Source organism: Tenrec ecaudatus, chromosome 11 (genome assembly GCF_050624435.1).
Source record: "Tenrec ecaudatus isolate mTenEca1 chromosome 11, mTenEca1.hap1, whole genome shotgun sequence".
Taxonomy (NCBI): Eukaryota; Metazoa; Chordata; class Mammalia; order Afrosoricida; family Tenrecidae; genus Tenrec; species Tenrec ecaudatus.
In genome coordinates this window covers 108350047-108363492 of record NC_134540.1, presented here as the reverse complement: position 1 = coordinate 108363492, position 13446 = coordinate 108350047, and the positions used below count along the sequence as shown (strand labels likewise).

The 13446-nt window shown below is 40.5% G+C and overlaps 1 long non-coding RNA gene across 2 annotated transcripts in view; it reads left to right on the top strand.

The window, feature by feature from the left end:
• Positions 1 to 13446, top strand: part of LOC142460858 (uncharacterized) — a 108570-nt gene that overhangs the window by 9637 nt on the left and 85487 nt on the right. The window contains exon 2 of one of the 2 annotated variants that reach the window (XR_012786848.1): positions 12706 to 12826. The exons of the other annotated variant lie outside the window; for it this stretch is intronic. This is a non-coding gene — a long non-coding RNA (uncharacterized LOC142460858). The remainder of the gene's footprint in view (positions 1 to 12705; positions 12827 to 13446) is intronic. 2 annotated transcript variants of the gene reach the window in all.

Here is a 13446-nt window from a genome sequence, read left to right as displayed (position 1 = left end):
TTTTTATTATTTATTAAAAGTTTACCGAGTATATTGGTTTTCCATTCCACAGCTCATATACATTTTGCTTCACAACAATGATTGAAATCCTTACTAAGTTACCGAATTCATCTCACCCCCTCTATCTGTTTATTGTTTCCATTCTTCCTTCTTTCCTGTCACTTCCTGCCTTCTCAGCTTTATGACGGGCAATTGTTGACCTTTTGGTCTCATACTGTACTTCCCTGGTATTACTGCACAGCCCTATTTATTGGTCTGATAGAGAGGGATTTTATTTTCTTTGAGGTTTACTCGATTGAAGCCTATAATCTTTGATCGTTTGTCAGTAAGTACTTCAAGTCCTCTTTGCTTTCAGCAAGCACTCTGCATATTGCAGGTTTTTAATGAGCCTTCCTCCATATTGAGGTTGTGTTCTTCTCTTCTTTATATGGTAGAGGTTCTCAGTTTGTTGTTCAACATATAGATTGCATAATTATGGTGAAGGGATATAATCCTGATGTATGCTTTTCCTGATTTTAAGTTTGTCTCCTTTTTCTTAGATGCAGTCATTATAGAAAGTAGTTCAATGTTTGCTCCAAAGCCAAACAAAATTACCATATGATTCAGCAATACAGTAATAAACATTATACCAAAGAAAATAGAAAACAGAGAGGGCAGCAGTCAAGGAGGAGGGCGACTTGACATTTTGATGTCAGGGTTGGAATTTGTCTGGGCATTTCCAGTGGCAGTTGGACCAGTAGCTGCATCACCGGATTAGTCTTTAGAAATGGGGTTAAGTGTTGGAGGCATCCTGGCAAGTTAGTGATCAAGTAGCACACAGCAGGACTGTGCAGAGAACAGCACAAAGGAGCCAGGAAGTGATTTCACCTCCAGACCACAGGATTTTCAAAATAAAGAAAAGTAACCATAAATTTACTAAAATTAGAGAGCAGCATCGGCCAATTAGAATCCCCTTGGTCATGTCTCCATGGAACCTAGCCACCTGAGGTCAGGTTCCAAGGTCGACAAACCGAGGAGCTAGCTGCGGTGAGATGCAGCAGAGGAACAGGGTCATAATTCTAAGGGAACAGACTGAGACCAGGGAAAATAAAAATATAAATTGCTTTGGCTCTCTAGTCACACCAGAAGACCCCCAGTGGATATCCCACAGATAAGGCTCCCCAATAGTGGGGATAGCACACAACACAGATTCTTTATATAAATACACAAAACAATATAATAATATGCACAAAAACAAGGCAGAGCAAAACAAAGCAACAAAAAACAACTACAAAAACGACCAAAAAAACAACAACAGAGAAAAGCCTATAAATAGTTCAAGGTCTGTTTGTTGACCTTCAAGGTCAAATCTGATGGAGTGTCACGCCCTGCCCCCAAAGTCTACTTTTGGTACTCCTTCAGGACTTCCTTGCTTTGCTCCTTTGGCTGTTCTGTTGCACACCCTTAGTGTTTTGCCTCAGTGTGGTAGGGTCAGCTCGGGCACAATTCTCACCCTGTGTCTCCAGTGTTGTCCCCTGTAGGGCTATGGGTCATTGAGGGATGTCATGTCTCATAGTCTGGCTGGCCATATGGTCCTCTCCGGGATTGGCTGCTCTGAGCAGGGATATCATCCGCAAGGCTTTGTGGGCCAGGTGTGCTCCACTCTCTCTTCCTCCCCCTTCATTTGCTTCCGTGTGCTCTGATCAAACATGTCCCGCTCCCTGAGCTGTGTAGCCTCAGTGCTGTCTTCTGAAGTAAATTCTTCTGGTGGCAGGGGCAGCTGTCCATGCAGTTGGGATTGGGGCTGGCCCCTCAGACCTCTCTACTAGTTCCCTGCTTTATGCTGATATGACACAACACAGATTCTTTTTGGTTTTGGTTTGTTTTCTTTTCTTTTAAAAAATTATTTTATTGGGCGCTCGTACAATCCATAGAACAATCCATCCATCCATCCAAATGTGTCAAGCACATTTGTACATTTGTTGTTATCATCATTCTCAAAACATTGCTTTCCTACTTGAGCCCTTGATATCAGCTCCTCATTTTTCGCATTCCCTCCCCGCTCCCCCCTCCCTCATGAACCCTTGATAAGCACACCAGTCTGTGTGACCATGAGATGTCGAAGGGATCAGGTATCAGGCATCAAAGAACAAAAAGTCATATCATTGTAAATGAGTGTGACTGCAGAGTGGAGACCCAAAGCTCACCTGTGGGCAACTCAACAGTCCTTTACAGAAGGGTCGTGGGAAGGAGACAAGCCAGTCAGGGTGCAGTGTATCAACGATTAAACATACAACTTTCCTCTAGTTCCTAAATGCTTCTCCCCCTCCCCCCACTATCATGATCCCAAATCTAACTTACAAATCTGGCTAGACCAGAGGGTGTACATTGGTACAGGTAGGAATTGGAACAGGGAATCCAGGACAGATGATCCCTTCAGGACAACACAGATTCTTATAATAAATCATCAATCAGGACTTCCCCCTTTTTAGGAGTACATAAGGATAGTGAAATATTTATACTACTTTGTTTTTTCCTTCCGATTTAATTTGTTCATTTCCTAGCTACCTAACACTATCACTCCAGAAGTTAGACCCACAACAGAAATTAAGCTCATGGGCAAAGCTTGGAGCCCAAACAAACATCCGTTTACAGCTCCTCTGCTTCTTACGCTGGTATTATTTCTCCTCTTCCTATTCTTAATACTTTCATCTCTTGTCCTTTCCTTTAATCTTTTAAAAATGTAATCTAAATATCTAATGTTTTACTTTACAACACTCTTAACCTATCTTTTAGTTTCACTTTTCTTCTTGTCAAATGGTTACTTTCTCATCCTCATAAAACCAAAAGCTGACACTATTACTGCATTTAAAAATATTTTCTATCAAATATTAGTACCCATACATCCATTATTGCATATCAGGCATTTTGGGGGCCTGATCTCTCCTTTCCTTTAACCTGCCAAATAACATTACCTGATCTCACACACACACACTTTAAAAAAATCTGCTTTTTTTGCTCTCCCACCCCTAGCACTTCTTCCTCCACTTTGTGATCACTCCCTAATGCCTAATGTAACTCTCTCCCGCAGAAACCTAATACAAACTGTCCATTTCCCCCATACTGCACCACCTAATAGAGTTAACTACCCAAATAGCACCACTTACCTAGCACCTCTAATAACAATTCCAAGATATCAAGAAAACAACAGAAGATACTGCTGTACACACACAAACACACACACACACACAACAACAAAAAACAAGAGAAACCGAAACCAATAACCAAATACCAATCAGACTTAAGTGAAATGCCAGAAATTGAATAGGCTTTGGATTTACCAGGAAAATTTATTTAAAAGCAATAATGATTGCACTCATGAATAGTTGAAGAAAGAGGGAGAGAAAACATATAGAAACATATAGAAAGCATAACCTCATTAGAGAAACTCCAAACAGAAACAACAACAAAACCAAACATTAAAATAGCAGAATTAAACAATACTCTAAAGGAAAAATATGAAGCTATTAAAGAACAGAGAAACGATAGAAGAGATGGAAACCCAAATTCAGGACCTGGAAGACAAACCAATAGATTACAACTTAAAAGAACATATAACAACAACAAAAAATGCAAAAGAAACCAAGAAAGCTTGAGAACACTGTGGGACACAATTAAGAGGAAAAGCCTGCATCTTACAGGGATTCCAGAAGAAGAAGAAGCGAACATTCCACACAGAGAACAGTCCAGGAGTCTAAAGGAGAAAAAGATAATTTTTCAGGAAGTTGAAAGAACCCGAGCCAGGAGAGATTCCAAAAGGAAAACTCCCTGGCATATTGTAGCTAGTCTCACATCAATGACAAGGGAAAAAAATTCTAAGATCAGTGTATTGGACAAGGTTCTCTAGAGAGACAAACCAGATCGTGACTGTCTATTCTGCTGTTCACCTGATCTACCATTCTTTTGCCTATACAGATCACGTAAATATTTAGTAGGCTTCCCATCTATTTCATTCCTAGGGACACCGTGGCTAAGTAGCCAATGCCATAATTCCACACGAGACAGGTTGCTTTGATTATTATTGAAAACTTGTTGTCTATTATAACCATGCCCACCCTGTCTCTGTTGATTCAGTGCTGACACCTGCCCTCTACCATCATGGGGACCAATCAGCCCCATTGTGGGCAAATGTCGGAGTTTGTTTAGGGCAGTGCCCACTGTTAATCCTGGTGCACATAGAATAGCAATTACAGGAGTCTTAAGAGATGCTGGGGCCCACTTCACAAACTTGTTCCTTATGGTTGTGGTAAAGGGTATGTCTTCAGAACACCCCCTTTTTGGATCTATGGGAATATCTTGATAGATCCATTCTAACATACCAGTTTCTCTAAGCTTTTGGATGCCTTCCTCTACAGTGTACCAAGGTAGGTCAGGTACTTCAAGTTGGTCTAATCTAGGCCATCTGGCAGTCCATGCTTCATTGAACCAACCAAATAAAGACTTAGATCCTTTTTTAGCCTGTCTTGCAGAGACATTGAAAGAAGAGTCTGTGCTTAGGGGTCCCATATCCAGAAACTCAGACCGGTCTAATATTACATTTCATGCACCAGTATCCCACACGCTTAGTAACCATTCCCAGGGGTATTCTCCAGGCTTTTGCTTGTACGTATTTGAGAACTCGAGCAGGTCTTTATGTGTGTAGCGCGCTTCTTCTTGGATAATCCTCTCAACCTCACCTTTAGGAGTTTTCTGAGACTTAACTTTAGTGACAGGTCTTGAGGAAATAATGGGTGGTGAGGGTGTTTCCTGGGTGCTCTCAGCAATATCTTGCGAGGCATCTTCCTCAGGTAATGCTACTGATGCAGCCCACCTGGCATATCAACTTGAATAGTTTGGCTAATCTGCTCAGGTGTTTCTAAGGGCTCAATATCCTCTTCTTCTGGATCATCAGCCCATATGTTCCCATCCCATGTTTCAGGGTCCCAACTTTTCCCAATTAATGCTCTTACTTTGGTTTCAGACACTACTCTAGATCTGCAATTCAGCTGCTGTTGTAATTCAGCCACTCGTATAATGAGATTCTGGACCTGGTTCTCAGCAATGTCAGCTCTTTTACTAGAGGAGAGAAGGCTCTCCTTTGTAGCACAGATGGAAGTTTTCAAATCTGTTAGTCTGCACCTGAGGCATGCCTTTGAGGCTCTGAGATCATCCCTTTCCTTAATAACACTTTCCATTGTACGAAGGACCAGTCAACCAGCTTCTGTATACTTGTCATTATCACAAAACTCCTGGAAAATATCAAATATACGATTGCCTAGAGCATCTCCTTTATCCAGCACGTCATCTACTTTAGGTGCTACTTTAGGTATTATCTTTGCTATTTCACACCATGGATTAGTATGGGTAGTAAATGTATCCCCATCAAGACTAAATAGGTTGGAAAACCAATTTAAGAAATCCATATTTATAGTTTATTTCTCTAGAAGCACTCCTTGTACCAAAATGTATTGGACAAGGTTCTCTAGAGAGACAAACCAGATTGCTAGTAATTATATAAAAATATATTTATAAAGATAGATATATAATTCAAGAAATAAACCATTAAATAATATTCAGATAGATAATACAAGAAATTCACAGTTAAATTATAACGCAGTGAGACACTAGCAGTCCTTCAAGTTTTGAGAGCACAGAACAACCAAGGTGAGGCTCGCTGAGCCATTTATCCCTCTGCCCTTCAGTTAATCCTACTTGTGTTTATCGGCCAGGCTGACACAATAAACTTTATCAATCAGCTAGAGAAAAAAGACCAATTACATACAAAGGGTCAGAAATTAGAATAACCTCAGATTTCTCAGCAGAAACCATGCAGGCAAGAAGACAATGGAATGACATATAGAGTACTAAAGGGGAAAAAAATCAATCTAGATTCCTGTATCCAGCAAAATTATCAATCAAAGTATTCTAAGACAAGGAGAAATTAAAGGAATTCACAAAAGCAAAACCACCACTACAAAAATACTCAATGAAGTACTGTGGCCAAAAAACCATCAGAAGCAACATACAAATTTGAAACCAACATACAAGACAATTCCTCACAAAAACCAACACACACACAGAGGAAGCACCAAAGCAAATAAATGACATAGGGAGAACAAAGAAGCTAAACACAACACACACATACATTAAGCAAAATGACAACTGCCAACGACACATCAGACAAAGGGGTAATTACCAAAATATACAGAACTCTACAACATCTCAATAATAAAATAACAAGAGACCCAATTAAGAAATAGGAAAAAGATATGAACAGACAATTTACTAGAAATGAAAAACAAATGGCTAACAAAAACATGAAAAAATGCTCAAGATTACTAGCCGTCAGGGAGATGCAAATTAAAACTACAATGAGATACTATGTTATACCCACAATGATAACCCAAAAATAAAAATGCTAAAACAACAAATGTTGGACATGATATGGAGAGATTAGAACTCTGTGTACACTGTTGGTAGACTTGTAAATACATACGGCTGTGCAAAATGATATGGCAATACTTAAAGGAACTAGGAATTGTAATCCCATATGACACAGCAATACCACTCTTAAGCATATACCCTGAGGAAATTAGAGACAACACAAATGGAGGTATGCTCTCCCATGTTCACAGCAGCACTATTCACAATAGCAAGAAACTGGAAGTAGTACAAATGTCCAACAGTGGAAGAATGGATAAAAAAACTGTGGTACATAAACACATGCATCCCTAAAAAACAGTGATGAAAGCATGAAACACATGACATGGAAGGACCTGAAAACCATTTTACTGAGTGAAAAAGTCAATCATGAAAGAACAAGTACTGTTTGAGTCCACGACTATAAAAAGAAACACCAATTAAACCAATGTTAGAGACCAGTTCCTGAGCAAAAGGGGAGAAGGCTACCTACCGGCCATAAACTATACATTACCTACCTTTTGCATACTTCTCAAGAGCCAACTTGAAGGAGACCTCACATTCCTGGGGTCACTCTTTCAAGAGTGGGGAAATGGGAGAAGAGCATCCATTTAAGGATATAAAGCATTGAGACAAAGCTGGGGCAAATCAATTGATACTCCCCTCCCCCCCAAACACATTAATGGAAGGAGAAACTTGCTGGAAAATCAGGTCAAGACTCTGGGAGAGCATCATCTACATTTTGGAAAAGACACTGATAATTCTGTTCGTGAGTATGGTGGATAATTGGGGGAGATGTAGCTGCACATCAGGAAAGGATGTTCAACAAGGATTGTAGGGAACCTAGGGTACAATGGTCCAGATTTTATGTTCCTAGGTAGACACTGTGTAAAGATTTCTAACCACCCCTCAGTGAAACACGCCATGGACTAAACACTATGAAGAACTTGGATGCTGCCCTTGTGGGCAGCATCACATAACCCAGGGGCTACATCAGAAAGATTGAACATAAATGCTCAACAGAATGAACTGAGACCTGCATCAAAGTTGTCTGCACCCTCAGACTGAGGGCTGGGGTATTTGAATGGAAAAGGAAACTAGAGAGTGGCTGCCCCAGGCCTGTGGAACTGATCTAGGAAGTTTTCCCCCTGCCATCACCCATCCCACCTCACCCCGATGCCTAGGATAACATCTCGGTGGAATGGGAGATGGAACTGTGTGGAGCAACAGCTCATGGGATGTGGCTCACAGTGGAACTGTACTTGCATAGACTCCTCATCCTTACAGTATCCAGAGTGATGTGTCATTGGAAAAATTAATGATGTTACAAGTACACTCACCTTATAACCCAGGGGATGATTGACAAGGTTTTCTGGTTTGTTTGTTTTTTGGTGTAGCATAGACTTTTCTTTTTAAAAAAAATTAAAATCATTTTATTGGGGCTCGTACAATTCTTTTCACAATCCATACATACATCCATTGTGTCAAAACATATGTACATTTGTTGCCATCATAATTCTCAAAACATTTGCCTTCTACTTGAGCCCTTAATATCTGCTGCTCATTTCCCCCCTCCCTTCCAACTCCCCCCACCTCATTAACCCTTCATCATTCATAAATTATTATTATTTTGTCATATATTACACTATCTGACGTCTCCCCCTGCCCTCTTCTCTGCTGTCCCTCCCCCATGGACGATACTATGTGTAGATTCCTGTAATACATTCCCCCTTTCTACCCCACATTCTCTCCACCCTCCAGGCATCGCCACTCTCATCACTGGTTCTGGAGGAGTCATCTGTCCTGGATTCCCTGTGTTTCCAGTTGCTATCTGTACCAATGTACATCCTCTGGTCTAGCCAGATTTGCAAGGTAGTATTGGGATCATGATAGTGAGGGTTGGGGGTGTGGGGGGGAAGTATTTAAGAACTAGAGGAAAGTTAAATATTTTATCATTGCTACCCTGCACCCAGGCTGGTTCATCTCCTCCCCACAACCCCTCAGCAAGGGGTGTCCAGTTGGCTACCTTTGGGCTTTGAGTCTCCACTCTGCACTCACCCACCTTTTCAATAATAAGATTTTATGTTCCTTGATGCTTAATACCTGATCTCATCGACAGCTCGTGGTCACACAGCCTGGTGTGTTTCTTCCATGTGGCCTTTGTTGCTTCTCAGCTAGATGGCCACTTGTTTATCTTCAAGCTTTTAAGACCCTAGAAGCTATGTCTTTTAATAGCCGGGCACCATTAGCTTTCTTCGACCATTTGCTTATGCAAATGTCTGTCTTCAGTGGTTGTGTCAGGAAGGTGAGCACCCATTGATATGGTTTTTAGCTCTTGGATGTCTGACAACTGGTCTCTTTTATACCTCGTGGTCAGCCAAGCTGGTGTGCTTCTTCTATGTGGGCTTTGATGTTTCTTAGCTAGATGGCCTCTTGTTTATCTTCAAGCCTTTAAGACCCCAGCCACTATATCTTTTGGTAGCCAGGCACTGTCAGCTTTCTTCAACACATTTGCTTATGCACACATTTTTCTTCAGCAATCATGTTGGGAAGGTGTGCATCATGGAATGCCAATTTATTCGAACAAAACGGTCTTGCTTTGAGTAAGTGCTTGTTTACTTTACTGTTCCTATGGGTTTTTCTGCCTTTAGATTACTTGTTTCTGTTTGTCTTTTGTTGTATGCTAGTTGTTTGTTGTTGGGGTTGCTGATCTTATGGAGTTTGAATTTCTCATAACACAACTGCCATGGATTGTGATAAGAGCTGTAAGAGCCACAATAAGATGATTAAAAAAATACAATTGCCAAAGTAAACCTGAGTTATGAATATCCCAGGGATAAGAAGATAGATTCTGGGCCACCACTGAACTCTAGTCCCAGTCTAAGAAGAGTTCTGATAACATAGCCTGCTTGATACTCACCTTCATGAAATGATGCTACAGCAAAGTGTGGTGAAAGAAGCAAATGGTACTCGGTCATCAATCAGAATAATGTCTGAGGTCTTAAAAGCTTGTATTCAAACATGCAGTCATCTAAGTAAGAAGTCAACTAAGCTCACATGGAAGAAGCACACCTGATTGTGTGACGATGTCAATAATAAGATTCAAATATGATCAAGGGAAAATATCAGAGCTAAAATTGTGAACACATAATTTGTGGAAGGCTGTGGAGGACAGTTGGAGTCAAAAACCCATCTGTATAGTTCTAGTCTGATTAAGTCACAGGCAAAAATCCACAACAGCCTGTCATCTTTTCTCCATTGACTACCACGTTGGCTGTTGGTTTGTCATATATAGCTTGTACTGTCTTGAAGAATTTTCCTTCCATTCCTATCTTCTCAAGTGTCTTAAACAGGAATTGGTATTGGATGTTGTCAAATGATTTTTCTGTATCTATCCATATTATCATGTGGTTCTTAATAGTTTTTCATGTCAATGTGGTGAATGATACTAATGGTCTTCATATGTTGAACCATCCCTGCATCATTGGTATGAAACCCACTTGGTCATGGTGAATTGTTTTATATACTTTTGTTAAGGATTTTTACATTGATGTTCGTTAGGGATATTGGTCTGTAGTTCTCAATTTTTGGGGAATCCTTACCCGATTTTGGTATCAGAGTTATACTTGCTTCATAGAAGAGTTTGGGAGTTTGCCTTCTTTTTCTATGATCAGGAAGAGTTTGTGTAGGATTGGTGTTAGTTCTTCCCTAAATGCTTGGTAGTATTCTCCAGTGAGGCCATCTGGTCCAAGGGATTTTTTTATTGGTAATCCCTTGATAACCTTGTCTATTTCTTCTATTGCTATAGGTCTGTTGAGATTCTTGACTTCATTTGGGGATATTTAGGGAGGCATTATTTTTCAAAGAATTTGTCCATGTCTTCCAAATTGTTGAATTCATTGGAGTACAATCCTTCATAGTACTATGTAATTATCCTTTTGCTTTCATTAGGATCTGTTGTAATGTCCCCTCTTTCATCCCTCATTCTTTCTATTGAAATTTGTTCTCTCCTTTCTTTGGTTAGGTTTGTCAGTGGTCTGTCAATTCTGTTTATCCTTTAAAAGAACCAACTTTTAGCAGCATTTTCCCATAGTTTTCTTATTTTCCCTCTCCTAAATCTCAGCCCTGATTTTTATTATTTCTTTTCTTTTGCTAATAGTAGGATTGTCCTACTGACTCTGCTCTAGTTGTTGTAAACTTTGTGCCAGCATATCAATCACAAGTCTCTCTTCCATTTTCAGGTGTGCATGTATTGCTATGAAACTTCCTCTGATAACTGCCTTTGATGTGTCCCAGAAGTTTTGGTATGTCGTGCTCTCATTCTCATTGGTTTTAAGAAGTTTTCTAATTTCATCTCTGATCTGTGCCAGTATGCACTCCCTTTGCAATAGAGAGTTGCTCATCCTCCAATTGTTTGCTTTGTTTTCTTTGTCTTCCTTTTGTTGATTTCCAGCCTTATGGCACAGTAGTCAGAGAGACACGTCTGTATATCAATGTGCTTTAATGTATGTAGATTCATCGTAAGCCCCAGCATGTGGTCTATCTTCAAATATGTGTTATGCGGACTTGAAAAGAATGCGAATTTATTTTGTATTTGGATGAAAAGTTCTGTAAATGTCTATCAGGTCAAATTGTCTAATTGTAGTGTTTAGATCTCTAGCCTCCTGTTGAGTTTCTTTTCCTGTAATTTCCTTTTCTCAGAGAGTGGTGCATTGAAGTCACCCAGTATAATTATTGAGGCTGTGATTTCTTTTTCATCTTTTGGAGTGTTTTGTTGACGTATTCAGCAGGTCTCTTTTGGGGAATATATGTTTACAATGCTTAGTTGTTCTTTGTCTACCTTTCCCTTGAGAATTGTATAGTGTCCCTCTTTATCTCTTTTTTTATGGTTTGTACTTTGAGGTCAATTTTATCCGAGATTAGGATTGCAACCCCTGCTTTTTTTGAATTACTATTTGCTTGGTATGACTTTCTCCAGTTGTTGATTCTCAGCCCATTTTTGTCTGTAGCCTTGAGATGTGTTTCCTGTAGGCAGCAGATTGATGGGTTGTGAGTTCAATCCATAGATAATCAGGGTTATTATCTCCATCTGCGGACTCTGTGATGTCATCTTATAACTTTTGTGTTGGGTGTTTTCCTACCTTCCTTTCTTAGTAGTGTCTTGTGCATGTGTGTGTGTGTGTATCATTCTTGACTTCTTTCCATCCTTAAGCCAATGCTATTTGGGGGTCTGTTTTCTCTTTTTTTGCCCTCTGGGTGAGGTTGTTCTATGTGGCGGTCTCTTATTTATGCTTGGTGAGTGTTGTTCTTCTGCCCATAATGGGTTAGCAAGAATATTTTGTAGGGCTGGGTTTCTTCTAATGTATTCTTTGAGTTTTTTCTTGTCTGGGAAGACTCTTACTTCTCCATCTATCTTGATTGATAATTTTGCTGGTTAGAGTATTCTTGGGTTTGCATGTTTTCCTTCAAATTTTGGAATATGTTATTTCACTCTCTCCTCTCTTCTTCGTTTCTGCTGATAGGTCTGATCATATACTTATTTGGGAACCTTTATTTGTGATTGCTTGTTTTTTCCTAGCTGTTTTCATGATTTTCTCCTTTTCCTGAAAGTTGGATAGTTTAGCTATTATGTGCCTTGGTGACTTCTTCTTGGGATATAGTCTAGCTGGTGTTCTTTCAGCCTCCTGAATGCTTGCCTGGTTTTCATTCATTAAGCTTGGGAAGTTTTCCTCCAATAATTCTCTCACAATTGTTGCAGATGACTTCTTTGTTGCATCTTCCTTCAGTAATCCAATTATTCTGATGTTGTTCCTCTTCATAGCATCAGGGCTAGCTCTTAGGTTTTCTTCAGCTTCTCTGATGATCTTATTAGATTTTTTGTTCATGTTTGTTAAAGTCTGCTTGGCTGTCTTCCAAGTCACTGGTGCAGTTCTCTTCTTCCTCCAGTCGATTCTTGAGGTCCGCGAGTCTGCTACTGGTTTTGTTATCTCCTCCTTAAGCTCTTATATTTCCCTTTGGTGTATGTACTTATCTCCTCTATCATTTCATCCTTTTTCTATATTGTTACCCTCATATCCTGTATGACTCCAAGCATCATTCTGGAAATTTCTTTTTGTGGCAGCTCATTGTCTGCTTCTTCTATGCATGCTGTTAGGTTCACGACATCTTCTTCCATTGCATTTGTTTCTCCTGTTTTATCGTTGAGGTTGGTGGGGCTGATTGCTGTTTGAGTTGCATTGTTTAAAGGACACAGGTGCTGTTTTCCAGGGAGTTGAAGAGCACTGGATATTTCTGGGAGACTTGTAGGAATGCTTCTTTGAACTGCCTACAGCTAATTTCATGATGGAATTAGCCTACCACTTTATCCTCCTGTGGCTTCACTCTCAAGGTGAGTGCCCCAGAAGGCTGGTGGTTGCCTGCTTTGGTGTAAAATACTGGGAATGGTGGGCAGAATTGCCCTGGCCAGGTAGATCACTGTGGAAGTTGGGCAGAAGTTCCTGCAGCAGCTTGGAACATTGGAGGCTGTTGACTGAGCTGCCTTAGGCTGTGTGAGTCACTAAGGTAGGCAGGAAGAAGTTCCCATAGTCACATGGGATAACAGGAAAAATAGGAGCTCCTCCAGCCACACAGGCAGGAATTCCCCTGTAAAAAGTTGGGCAGAGTATCCCCTCATGGACATCTGCCGGGCTTCCCTCTGCCTTGGGCTACATTTCACAGGGTGGAGCTCAACTAACTGGGTGGGGGGCAGGCATAAATGTTCTAGGCTAAGGGAAGTGGTCTGGAGGTCTACAGTGGTGTGTGAGATTACAGGGAAGAGACAAAGAGGAGAAAAAGTTAAAAACTAAGCCCACTGAGACTATGGGGAGATAGAGATAATAGAGGGAAACAAAAGTAACAATATTGCTGAGCCCCAATCCCTGCCCGGGGCTACAAGGGTTTAATCCTTGCTCCAAGGTGGTGGCAAGATTTGGCTGTGTTGAGATTAAGCTCCTGTGCCGGCTCCAAATG